Source organism: Arachis stenosperma, chromosome 7 (genome assembly GCF_014773155.1).
Source record: "Arachis stenosperma cultivar V10309 chromosome 7, arast.V10309.gnm1.PFL2, whole genome shotgun sequence".
Lineage (NCBI taxonomy): Eukaryota > Viridiplantae > Streptophyta > Magnoliopsida > Fabales > Fabaceae > Arachis > Arachis stenosperma.
The window spans coordinates 38,186,833-38,200,183 of NC_080383.1; the positions used below are offsets into that span (position 1 = coordinate 38,186,833).

Genomic DNA, 13,351 nt, shown 5'->3' on the forward strand with positions numbered 1-13,351 from the left:
AACCTTTTTAGATTGTGACTCAGCTTTGCTAGAGTCCCCAGTTAGAGGTGTCCAGAGCTCTTAAGCACACTCTTTTGCTTTGGATCCTTTTTACCCTTGCCTTTTGGTTTTAAGGGCTATTGGCTTTTTCTGCTTGCTTTTTCTTTTTCTTTCTATATTTTTTTTGCCACCTCTTTTTTTTTCGCAAGCTTTTGTTTTTCACTGCTTTTTCTTGCTTCAAAAATCAATTTCATGATTTTTCAGATCATCAATAACATTTCTCTTTGTTCATCATTCTTTCAAGAGCCAACAGTTTTAACATTCATAAACAACAAGATCAAAATTATGCACTGTTCAAGCATTCATTCAGAAAACAAAAAGTATTGTCACCACATCAATATAATTAAATTAAATTCAAGGATAAATTCGAAGTTCATGTACTTCTTGTTCTTTTGAATTAAAGCATTTTTCATTAGTAGTTACTACTACTAATGATCATGAAGTAGAGACACAAAACATAGATAAACACAGCATAAAAACTGAAAAGCAGAAAGAAATAAGAACAAGGAATGAATCCACCTGAGTGAGGGTGGCACCTTCTTGAAGGTTCAATGGTGCTTTTTGAGCTCCTTTATGTCTCTTCCTTGTTTATCCCCTGGGTATCTCAGAGATCTCTTGATTTGCAGTCAAATATTCTACCACTGAGCTATAAACCCTTTAGATGAGTCTTTCCATCTCTCATGACTCAGAGGTGGAAGCTTTTGTCTTTCCTTTTCTCTCTTTTTTTTTTTGAGGTTTCTCTGGCCTTAGGTACCATCAATGGTTATGGAAAAACAAAAAGCTATGATTTTACCACACCAAACTTAGAAAATTGCTCGCCCTCGAGCAAGAGAAGAAAGAAAAGATGAAGAATAAGAAGAAGATATGGAGGAGATGGAGGGATGTGTGTAGTGAATGGAAAACAAAAGGGATGACCATGAATGGAGAGAGAGAGGGCGAGGTAGGTGGGGATCCTGTGGGGTCCACAGATCCTGAGGTGATCCTGTGGGGTCCACAGATCCTGAGATGATCCTGTGGGGTCCACAGATCCTGAGGTGTCAAGGAATTCCATCCCTGCACCAAATAGGCATGTAAAATGCCTTTGCATACCATTCTGGCATTTAAACGCCGAGGTGATGCATGTTCTGGGCGTTCAACGCCCATGTGAAGCATGTTCTGGGCGTTCAACGCCCATATGTAGCATGTTCTGGGCGTTCAACGCCCATATGTAGCATGTTTCTGGCGTTGAACGCCAGTTCCATGCTTGTTACTGGCGTTCAGTGCCAGCTTTTCTTAAGGCACATTCCTGGCGTTCAAACGCCAGAATGTTGCTTGTTTCTGGCGTTCAGCGCCAGATTCATGCTCTGTTCTGGCGTTGAACGCCAGCCAGATGCTCCTTACTAGCGTTGAACGCCAGTCTGTGCTTCCTCCAGGGTGTGATTTTTTTCTTCTGCTTTTTTTTCATTCTATTTTTAATTTTTATATTTTTTTCGTGACTCCACATGATCATGTACCTAATAAAACACAAAATAACAATAAAATAAAAATTAGATAAATAAAATTGGGTTGCCTCCCAACAAGCGCTTCTTTAATGTCAATAGCTTGACAGTGGGCTCTCATGGAGCCACAAGGTGATCAGGTCAATGTTGTATAGTCCCAACACCAAACTTAGAGTTTGGATATGGGGTCTTAACACCAAACTTAGAGTTTGGTTGTGGCCTCCCAACACCAAACTTAGAGTTTGACTGTGGGGGCTCTTCTTGACTTTGAACTGAGAGAAGCTCTTTGTGCTTACTCTCTTTTGTCACAGAGGGTTGGCCATGTACCTTAAACACAAGGTAGTCCCCATTCAATTGAAGGACTAGTTCACCTCTGTTGACATCTATCACAGCTCCTGCTATGGCTAGGAAATGTCTTCTAAGGATGATGCATTCATCCTCTTCCTTCCTAGTGTCTAAGATTATGAAATCAGCAGGGATGTAAATGCCTTCAACCTTTACTAACACGTCCTCTACTATTCCATAAGATTGTCTCATTGATTTGTCTGCCAGTTGTAATGAGAACAAGGCAGGTTGTACCTCAATGATCCCCAACTTCTCCATTACAGATAGTGGCATAAGATTTATCCCTGACCCCATATCACATAGAGCTTTTTCAAAGGTCATGGTGCCTATGGTACAAGGTATTAAGAACTTGCCAGGATCTTGTCTCTTTTGAGGTAAAATTTGCTGAATCCAGGTGTCTAGTTCATTAATGAGCAAGGGAGGTTCACTTTCCCAAGTCTCATTACCAAACAACTTGGCATTCAGCTTCATGATAGCTCCTAAATATTGAGCAACTTGCTCTCCAGTCACATCTTCATCCTCTTCAGAGGAAGAATAGTCTTCAGAGCTCATGAATGGCAGAAGAAGATTTAATGGAATCTCTATGGTCTTTATATGAGCCTCAGATTCCTTTGGATCCTTAATAGGAAACTCCTTCTTGCTTGAGGGACGTCCCAGGAGATCTTCCTCACTAGGATTTTCGTCCTCCTCCTCCCTTGTGCATTCGGCCATGTTGATTACATCAATGGCCTTGCACTCTCCTTTTGGATTCTCTTCTGTATTGCTTGGGAGAATACTGGGAGGAGTTTCAATGACTTTCTTACTCAGCTGGCCCACTTGTGCCTCCAGATTTCTGATGGAGGATCTTGTTTCACTCATGAAACTGAAAGTGGCCTTTGACAGATCAGAGACTAGATTGGCTAAATTAGAAGTGTTTTGTTCAGAATTCTCTGTCTGTTGCTGAGAAGATGATGGAAAAGGCTTGCTATTGCTCAGCCTATTGCGTCCACCATTGTTAAAGTCTTGTTAAGGCTTTTGTTGATCCTTCCATGAGAAATTGGGATGATTTCTCCATGATGAATTATAGGTGTTTCCATAAGGTTCACCCATGTAATTGACCTCTGCCATTGCAGGGTTCTCAGGATCATAAGCTTCTTCAGAAGCTGCCTCTTTAGTACTGTTGGATGCATTTTGCCATCCATTCAGACTTTGAGAGATCATGTTGACTTGCTGAGTCAACACTTTGTTCTGAGCCAATATGGCATTCAGAGCATCAATTTCAAGAACTCCTTTCTTCTGAGGTATCCCATTATTCACGGAATTCCTCTCAGAAGTGTACATGAATTGGTTATTTGCAACCATGTCAATTAGTTCTTGAGCCTCTTCTGGCGTTTTCTTCAGGTGAATAGATCCACCTGCAGAATGGTCCAATGACATTTTCGAAAATTCAGATAGACCATAATAGAATATATCTAATATGGTCCATTCTGAAAACATGTCAGATGGACACATTTTGGTCAACTGCTTGTATCTTTCCCAAGCTTCATAGAGGGATTCACCATCTTTTTGTTTGAAGGTCTGAACATCCACTCTAAGCTTGCTCAGCTTTTGAGGAGGAAAGAATTTATCCAAGAAGGCAGTGACCAGCTTATCCCAAGAATCCAGGCTATCCTTAGGTTTTGAATCCAACCATATTCTAGCTCTGTCTCTTACAGCAAAAGAGAAAAGCATGAGTCTGTAGACTTTAGGATCAACTCCATTCGTCTTGACAGTCTCACAAATCTGCAAGAACTCAGTTAAAAACTGGTAAGGATCTTCAGATGGAAGTCCATAAAACTTGCAGTTCTGTTGCATTAAAGCAACTAGTTGAGGCTTAAGCTCAAAATTATTGGCTCCAATGGCAGGAATGGAGATGCTTCTTCCATCAAATTTGGACGTTGGCTTTGTGAAGTCACCAAGCATTCTTCTTGCATTATTTTCGGCTGCCATCTCCTTCTCTTGTTCTAATGTTTCTGAAAGGTTACCTTTAGATTGTTGTAACTTAGCTTCTCTTAATTTTCTTTTCAGGGTCCTTTCAGGTTCAGGATCAATTTCAACAAGAGTATCTTTTTCCTTGCTCCTGCTCATATGAAAGAGAAGAAAACAAGAAAAGAAGAGGAATCCTCTATGTCACAGTATAGAGATTCCTTTATGTTAGTAGAAAAAGAAAGGGGAGAAGAGTGAAGAAGAATGAATAGTCTGTATAAAGAGTAAGGATAGGGGAGGTGAAGAGAAGTGTTAGTAAGGATAGGGGAGGTGAAGAGAAGTGTTAGAATAAGAAAAGAGAGGGGAAATTTCGAAAATAATTTTGAAAAAGGGGTTAGTATTTTCGAAAATTAAAGATAAGATATAATTAAAATTAAAATTTAGAACAAAAAGAATTTTTGAAAAAGAGGTGAGATATTTTCGAAAATTAGAGAGGGAAAAGTAGTTAGGTGGTTTTGAAATAGATAAAAAACAAACAAAAAGTCAAATAGTTAGTTGAAAAAGATATTAAAATCAAATTTTAAAAAGATAAGAAGATAAGAAGTTAGATAAGATATTTTAAAATCAAATTTTGAAAAAGATAAAATTTTGAAAAAGATAAGATATGTTTGAAAAAGATTTAATTTTTAAATTAAAATTAATTACTAACAAGAAACTAAAAGATAAGATTCTAGAACTTAAAGATTGAACCTTTCTTAGCAAGAAAGTAACAAACTTCAAATTTTTGAATTAATCACATTAATTGTTAGTGAATTTTTGAAAATATGATATAAAGATAAGAAAAATATTTTAAAAATATTTTGAAAAAGATTTTTGAAATTTTTGAAAAATAGAAAGAAAATGAAAAAGATATAATTTTTGAAAAAGATTTTGAAAAGATAAGATTTTTAAAATTGAAAATTTGACTTGACTTGTAAGAAAAAACTAATTGTAAAAATTTTTGACCAAGTCAACCCAAAATTTCGAAAATTTGAAGGGAAATAAGGAAAAGATATTTTTTTATTTTTGAATTTTTAAAGATGAGAGAGAAAAACATAAAAATGACCCAAAACATGAAAATTTTGGATCAAAACACATGATGCATGCAAGAACACTATGAATATCAAGATGAACACCAAGAACACTTTGAAGATCATGATGAACATCAAAAACATAATTTTGAAAAATTTTGATGCAAAGAAAATATGCAAGACACCAAACTTAGAAATCTTTAATGCATGGACTCTAACAAACGAAAAATGCATATGAAAAACAACAAACAACACAAAACAAGAAAACATCAAGATCAAACAAGAAGACTTACCAAGAACAACTTGAAGATCATGAAGAACACCATGAATGCATGAATTTTCGAAAAATGCAAGAAACAATTTTTAAAGCATGCAATTGACACCAAACTTAAAAATTGACTCAAGACTCAAACAAGAACACAAAATATTTTTGGTTTTTATGATTTTATGATTTTTTTGTATTTTTATTAATTTTTTCGAAAATAAAGTTTGGAAAAACAAAAAATAAAAGAAAAATTTTGAAAAAGATTTTTGAAAAGAAAATTACCTAATCTGAGCAACAAGATGAACCGTCAGTTGTCCAAACTCGAACAATCCCCGGCAACGTCGCCAAAAATTTGGTGGACGAAATTGTGACCCTCTTTGTATTTACATGAGATTTATTTAATGGCTATTGGCTATGTGTGGACACAACTCCGTTCAACTTAACCAGCAAGTGTACTGGGTCATCCAAGTAATACCTTACGTGAGTAAGGGTCGATCCCACAGAGATTGTTGGTATGAAGCAAGCTATGGTCACCTTGTAAATCTCAGTTAGGCAGATTAAATTGGTTTATGATGAGTTCGAAAATTAATAATAAACAGAAAATAAAATAGGATAGAAATACTTATGTAAATTAATGGCGGGAATTTCAGATAGGCGTGTGGAGATGCTAGGATCCTCTCGAATCTCTACTTTCTTATTACATTCATCCAATCCTTCTTACTCCTTTCCATGGCAAGCTGTATGTAGCGCATCACCGTCTTCAATAGCTACTTTTTATTCTCTCGGGAAAATGGTCCTATGCGCTATCACTGCATGGCTAATCGTCTGGAGGCATCACCCTTGTTGATGGCTACATCCCATCCTCTCAGTGAAAATGGTCCAAATGCTCTGTCACGGCACGGCTAATCATCTGTCGGTTCTCAATCAGGATGGAATAGAATCCCTTGATTCTTTTGCGTCTGTCACTAACGCCCAACCTTCAGGAGTTTGAAGCTCGTCACAGTCATTCAATACCGGAATCCTACTCGGAATACCACAGACAAGGTTAGACTTTCCGGATCCCCATGAATGCCGCCATCTATCTAGCTTATACCACGAAGATTCTGTTGGGGAATCTAAGAGATATGCGCCCGGCCTAAAGTAGAACGGAAGTGGTTGTCAGTCACGCGCGTTCATAGGTGAAAATGATGATGAGTGTCACGGATCATCACATTCATCAATTTGGAGTGCAACATATATCTTGGAATAAGAATAAAAGTAGAATTGTAGAAAGTAATAGTAATTGTATTGAAATTGAGGTACAGAAACTCCACCGTTGAAAATACATAAGTGAAAGGTTCAGGCATGGCCGAATGGCCAGCCCCATGGTCTAAGGACTATGCGCCCCCAAATGTTCCTTAGATCTAAGTGATCAAAAGATGTCTAATACAATAGTTAATGTCCTATATACTATACTAGCTCAAGGTTTATATGAGTAAGTAATTGATGCATAAATCCACTTCCGGGGCCCACTTGGTGTATGCTTGGGCTGAGCTTGATCTATCCACGAGCTGAGGGTTTTCTTGGAGTTGAACGCCGAGTTATAGCGTGTTTCTGGCATTCAACTCTGGGTTATGACGTGTTTCTGGCGTTTAACTCCAGACAGCAGCATGTACTTGGCGTTGAGCGCCACTTTACGTCATCAATTCCCGAATAAAGTATGGACTATTATATATTGCTGGAAAGCTCTGGATGTCTACTTTCCAACGCTGTGGAGAGCGTGCCATTTGGAGTTCTGTAGCTCCAGAAAATCTATTTTGAGTGCAGGGAGGTCAGAATCCAACAGCATCAGCAGTCCTTTTGTCAGCCTTTTTTCAGAGTTTTGGTCAAGTCCCTCAATTTCAGCCAGAAATTACCTGAAATCACAGAAAAACACACAAACTCATAGTAAAGTCCAGAAATGTGAATTTAACATAAAAACTAATGAAAACATCCCTAAAAGTAGCTTGAACTTACTAAAAACTACCTAAAAACAATGCCAAAAAGCGTATAAATTATCCGCTCATCAGCGTTCAACTCCGGGTCGTGACGTGTTTCTGGCGTTTTACTCCAGACAACAACATGAAATTGGCGTTGAGCGCCAGTTTACGTCGTCAATTCCCGAATAAAGTATGAACTATTATATATTGCTGGAAAGCTCTAGATGTCTAGTTTCTAACGCCATTGAGAGCGCGCCATTTGGAGTTCTGTAGCTCCAGAAAATCCATTTCGAGTGCAGGGAGGTCAGATTCCAACAGCATCAGCAGTCCTTTGTCAGCCTCCTATCAGAGTTTTGCTCAAGTCCCTCAATTTCAGCCAGAAATTACCTGAAATCACAGAAAAACACACAAACTCATAGTAAAGTCCAGAAATATGAATTTAGCATAAAAACTAATGAAAACATCCCTAAAAGTAACTAGATCATACTAAAAACTACCTAAAAACAATGCCAAAAAGCGTATAAATTATCCGCTCATCAGAAAGCATAGTAAATCAACAACAAGAATTAATTCTAACAACAATCAAATGTAAAGAATTAGCAACAATAATTAAAGGAAACAAGATCTACATGAATTACCTCTTATTGAATTGAAAGAAAATGGAAGGAAAAATAGTAGATCTACAACAAAGCATAAGAACAACATAAAGGAAATTACAACAAAGGAATGGAAGAAGAATGAATGTAACTACAAGGAATTGAGAAGATAGAAGTAGAAGAAGATGAATTAAAATCTAGATCTAAGAACTAAACCTAATCCTAATCCTAATTCTCTCTCTAGAAACTACTTCTAAAACTAAACTATGACTAATGATCAAAAGTATGTAAAGTATGTTGATTCTCCCTTCAATCCTTGGCTTAAATAGCATCAGAAATGAGTTGGATTGGGCCCACAAGGCTTCTAAAATCGCTGGCCACGTGTTGCATTAAGTGGGTCATGTGCCACCATCGGCGCATCCGCGTACTGTGCGTGTGCGCGCCCCTATGCGCGATGCAACTATGGCAAATCTTATATCATTTCGAAGCCCCGGATGTTATCTTTCCAACCCAACTAGAACCGCATCATTTGGACCTCTGTAGCTCAAGTTATGGTCGATTAAGTGCAAAGAGGTCGGCTTGACAGCTTTCCGGTTCTTTCATTTCTTCATGAGTTCTCCAACTTTACATGCTTTTTCTTCATTCCCTTGATCCAATCTTTGCCTCCTAAATCTGAAATCACTTAACAAACATATCAAGGCATCTAATAGAATCAAGGTGAATTAAATTTATCTATTTTGAGTCCTAAAAAGCATGTTTTTACTCTTAAGCACAATTAAAGGAGAATATACAAAACCATGCTATTTCATTGCATAAATGTGGGTAAAAGGTTATAAAATCCCCTAAATCAAGCATAAGATAAGCCCTACAAATGGGGTTTATCAACTTCCCCACACTTAAACCAAGCATGTCCTCATGCTTAAGCCAAGAGAGAAACAAAGGGTATCAACATTTATTCAATGTAAATAAACTATATGCAACTAAATGCAAAATGGTTTTACCTACTTGGTTAAAATAAATCAATCCTCCATGTCACACATGCACAAGTAGGGCCAAGATCATATAACGATTTATGAATCCTACCAATTCGAATATCAAAATGAAGTTCAAGTAGACTTGCGAGAAGAAAGCTTATGAAAGCCGGGAATCATGGAATTGAGCATCGAACCCTCACGGGAAGTGTTTGCACTCTAGTCGCTCAAGTGTATAGGGTTGATTCTCTCAATTCTCCTCTAATCATGCTTTCCAAAATTTGTTTTTCATCTAACAATCAACAATTATTTCAATGCATGCATACAATTATCATGAGGTCTTATTCTTTGGTTGTAATGGGGCTAGGGTCAAGGTAGGATTATATATGGTTAAGTGGACTAAATATTTGAATCTTTGATTAACCTAGACTTTCCCACCTAACCTATATAATGACCTAATACAATTAAAAGCTAACCTAACTACCCATAATTCTCACTTTTTCACATACTCATGCATTTTCCTTTTCATTTCACAATACTTATGCATTGACCCTTATTGGACTTCACTTTGGGGCATTTTGTCCCCTTTTTATTGTTTATTTTTTCTTTCTTTTCCTATTTTTTTTCTTTTCTTTTTCTTTTGTTTTTCTCATTTTTTTTATACAAGAGCATCAATGCATAAGGTTTTATATTCGATCAATACATGAGTATGTATCCAATTCCCAATATTTACACTAATAATACAAAACTACCCTTTTATTCACCCAATGTCCCAAGGTTCCCACACTTGAATGATACTCACACACACTAGCCTAAGCCAATCAAAGATCCAAATTAAGGACATTTATTGTTTTTTGCTTTAAGGCTTGTAATGTGCTAAATTAAGAACAAAGTGGGTTAATCGTAGGCTCAAATTTGGCTAACAAAGGAAGATAAAAGGTAAGGCCATTTGGGTAAGTGAGCTAATGAAATGATGGCCTCAATCATATAAATGCATGAATACCCAAAATAATGGACATAAAGAATCAAACAAATCAAAGATTACAATCATAGGAAGAGAATAATGCACACAAGAAGGAAAATAAGTGGTTATAAGATGTAACCACACAATTAGGCTCAAATCTCACAAGCTTGTGTTCTTAGCTCAAATTCCATGTTCCAAAATAAATTCTTTCAAGCAAGTTCCACAAAAATTTTTCAAATTGGTAGGTTGCCCTAAAACGGTTTCTTGGGAAAGAAATCATCACCCTAACCAAGTAGTCATAATAAGAAGGTAGTAAAAGATGTACAAATTCTAACTAACATGCAATCTATCATGCAATGCAACAACTAATCTAACAAAGACAAAAATAAAAAATTGGTGTTGAAAAATGAAGTTGTTACCCATGGAGATCGGTCAGACGTCCTCCCCACACTTGAAGATTGCACCGTCCTCGGTGCATGCAAAGAAGAGCAAGGTGGACGGGTTGCTACAATTGATGAGTTCCTCAAACGGTTGTGCGGATGACTTGTTTGTTGCCCCATTTGAAAGCTTTTCCTTTCTCCCTCCTTGGTGGCCAACCTAAAAGGATAGAAAAGGAAAGGAATATTAGGCCTATAACAAAGATATCAAAGCAACTAGAACATAGGCGGGGGATAATGCCAAATAATGGTATGGTTCTCTACTACATGGTAGCTACAACATGTAGAGGAGGAAACAATAAGAGAAAATGGCATATCAAGAGGCACCAAAATAATGCAAGGAATCCTCAACAATTGAGTAGGAAGATGCAACACCATTATTAATGTGATAAGCAAAAGAAAATGGAAGGGGAGAAAAAAAAACTCTTTTTTTTACCGACGCGTACGTGTCATGCACGTTTACGCGTCAATGGGTATATTGGTCGAAGGGCGCGTGCGCGCCAGGTGCGCGCACGCGAGCGTCAAGTTAGGCCGGAGGCATAATGTTGGCCCAAAGGTGGCACAACTCTCTGGTAAAAGTACCAGGAGTGTGGATCGTGCAATCGACGCGCGCCCGCACAGTGTGCATGCGCGGGCATTGCGAACTCAAGATCGGGTGTGCGTACGCGCCAAGTGCGCGCACGCGTGCATAGACTTGTGCCTCGGCCCAATGTTCGCACAGTGCAGGCCTAACTCTCGGGTTTTTGGCTGGGGTCAAATTTTTTGCATCCACGCGTACGCGTGTAATGCGCGTCCGCGTGGATTGTTGAAAAATGCTCAGGTGCGCATACGCGTTATGTGCGCTCACGCGTGGATGGTGTTTTGTTTTTTTCAAAAAAAATTTTCTAAGTTCTTGCACCAATCCAAGCCTTCCAAACCTCCAAATAGCTACCAAAACACCCTAGAACCTTATTCAACATACTATACTACTAACTAAACTCAATAAAACAATAAAAACAAGAAATTAAACTAATTCTACCAATATTTACAAAAGATAAAAATGAAAATGAGAATCTACCTACAATGGCAACTCAATTCACTTATTAACAAAACTAAAAGAGAATGGAAAGAGTTTACCATGGTGGGGTGTCTCCCACCTAGCACTTTTATTTATTGTCCTTAAGTTGGACTTATGGGGAGCTTGTTATTAAGGTGGCTTGTGCTTGTACTCATCTTGGAACATCCACCATTGCTTGGTCTTCCAATAAGCTCCATTCTTCAATTTCAATATCTTCAAGCTTTGATGGAGTTCTCCAGAAACCATGAACTCCCAAATTTGATTTTCTTTGTGCGATCCGGGATCCCACACTTTGTTTTTACACCCATCTTTGAGTTGATTATCATTATTCCACTTGGGTGGCATAATCTTGGAATTCTAAAAGAAGCTTCCAAACAACTTCCTAGACCCATGCAATTTGGTTCTACACCAACCATTGCTCTTGAATTTTGAGTTTACAACCGTCATGAGCTTAGAATGATGTTTCCAACCACTACACAACTCTATTATACTTTTAACTCTACAAAGAGCTCTAAGTTGACCATCATTTTCAGTTAAACCATATTCAAGTGAGAAAGTAAAGCTTAGGGATAAGAGTTTTACCCACTTGAATATTGTGTTGGATGGTAACTTGGGAAGGGAGACCTCCTCACACTTAGACAATGCAAAGTCTACTTCTTTAGGCTCTTCTTTGGTTGTTTCCACCTCTTCACAAGCTTCTTCAATTTCAACATTTTTCCCTTTTTCACTTGGCTTGGTGTTGTCGTCAAGAACTTCATCTTGCCCAATGGGAGGTGAGTCAATTTTGGATAGGAATTCATTGATGAATGAATCCATCTCTTGATCAACCTCTTCATATTCTTCAATTTCAATATACACCATGCCAACTTTTTTCTCTTGGTAGCTCTCCTCCAATTCACTCTCTTTTTCGTTGCTCACCAAGGGTACGGGAGGTTGTGCACACTTTTCTATAATTTCAACTCCATGTCCAATGGGAGAGGATTCCATTGTAGAGAGAAATTCATCCATGATTGAATCCATCTCTTGATAAGCCTCTTCCAAGTCTCCAACGATGATATGCCTTGGAGGTTGCGCACCCTTCTCAACATCAATATCAAGCTTCTTGGAATAGTGCTCCATGATGCTACATTCCCTTGGACTTTCAACATCTCCTAAACCTTCAACCACTTCTTCCTTTTCTTTAATGATCATAGGCTCCTCCAATTGTTCTAACACAAAATTTGACTCCTCCTTCTCCACCGAATTTTCCGATTTCTCCTTCATGCTTTGCTCTTCTTTTGACTTTTCACATGTGGTCACGGAAGTACCTTGAGTATTCAAGAATTGGTGGGCTAAAGTGTGCACCACCTTGGTCAAATTGGTCACAAACTCAAGTTTATCCCGCTTCATGGCTTCTTGTCCTTGGAGTAACAAAGTGAGAGGATCGGCTATTGGGGCTTGGGGTGAATAGGAAGGTTCATTATTTTGGAGAGAGGGTTCATGGTAGGAAAGTGGTTCCTCTTGGTAAAATTGTGGAGATGGTGTGTATTGAGGTGGTTCTTGGTAGTAATCTAGATAGGGTTGTGGTTGTTATAAGGGTTCTTGCTCATAATGGTCATAAGAGTATGGTATGGGTGATTGGTTATATGATGGATATGGATCATAGGACGGTGTTTGGTAATGAAAGGCTTGTGAGAATGGTTGAGGTTCATGTTGAGGATGAGATTCATAGGCATATAATGGTGGTTGTTGAGTGTCACAAAAAGAGTCATCATAGCCGTTAAATTGACATGCATTAGGATGGGAATTATACCTATGAGTATTCGGAGGTTGTTGCCAATAGGAGTGATCAATTCCTTGAGGCTCCTCCCATCTTTGATGGTTCCATCCATGGTACATGTTGCTATTGAAGTTCACATTTCCTACAACACAATTAGAACTAAACTCAAAGCCAAAGTGAGAATTCATAGTGAGAAAACAAAATAAAACTAACAAAAATTAAGAAACAAACAAAAGATAAACCTATTCACAATATTCACATATGTACAATAACCAATAACATGACACCATTGCAAATCCCCGGCAACGGCGCCATTTTGATGATTGGATTTTTGACGGTTTAGAATTTTACAAATGAAACCTCGTCGAAGTATAGTCTCTAAACCAACAATAATCCTCTCATACAAAAATTTGTTTGTCACAAGTACAAACCCCTAAAATCTATAAACCGAAGTATTTAAACCTCGGG

At 37.9% G+C, this 13,351-nt stretch overlaps 1 non-coding gene across 1 annotated transcript; it reads left to right on the top strand.

The window, feature by feature from the left end:
- Positions 1-3,336: 3,336 nt before the first annotated feature.
- Positions 3,337-3,440, top strand: LOC130943109 (small nucleolar RNA R71). Its single transcript, XR_009071642.1, has one exon. It is a non-coding gene; the product is annotated as a small nucleolar RNA R71 (small nucleolar RNA).
- The last annotated feature ends 9,911 nt before the right edge of the window (positions 3,441-13,351 follow it).